General features: G+C 32.5%; 1 pseudogene; it reads right to left on the bottom strand.

The window, feature by feature from the left end:
• LOC101580520 overlaps positions 1 to 653 on the bottom strand; it is a 3,529-nt pseudogene that overhangs the window by 1,851 nt on the left and 1,025 nt on the right.

Genomic DNA, 653 nt, shown 5'->3' on the forward strand with positions numbered 1-653 from the left:
AGGAAAGAAAGAAAGAAAGAAAGAAAGAAAGAAAGAAAGAAAGAAAGAAAGAAAGAAAGAAAGAAAGAAGAAAAAAAAGCTTAGGTATCGTATAGTTTCTGTTACATCCCAATTATAAATGAAGAGCAAAATTAAGGGTACAGAACAAGAAGTAGAGAGATAGACCTTTGTCAAATAGAAAAAGGTTCAAGGTATGGAGGGTGAGGAGAGATGAGGAAGGAAAGAGGATGTGAAAAGGAATTAATCTGTGTTGTATGTTTGTAAAACATCTACATCATGAATGTAGACATGTTCTACAAACATGGGCAACAAAACTGAAGAATTAGTTAATGTTGAGTTCAAGTGATGCTCGGATCCTCAATAAGACCCTTCCTACTTGATGCTCTTACAAAGAATATAACTAATAATAAAACTCATGCACATAGGAGATAAAAGGTTGTCAGTAAAATGGTACTTCCTTTTACTTGAGATTACCAAGGTCAACAATCTAGGTTTAAACTAAATTTTGTTACCCATGAGGAAGAGCACAAATGGATCAGAAACAAAAATTATCAGAAACAGAAAAACAGGAATTTAAAGAGTTAATGATTATTATCAGCTCTTGTATTTACTTTGGAACCTCCAAGTGAGAATTAGTCCAGAATTTAGAATTA

The sequence above is a fragment of the Octodon degus genome, unplaced genomic scaffold (genome assembly GCF_000260255.1).
Source record: "Octodon degus isolate 3935 unplaced genomic scaffold, OctDeg1.0 scaffold00094, whole genome shotgun sequence".
Lineage (NCBI taxonomy): Eukaryota > Metazoa > Chordata > Mammalia > Rodentia > Octodontidae > Octodon > Octodon degus.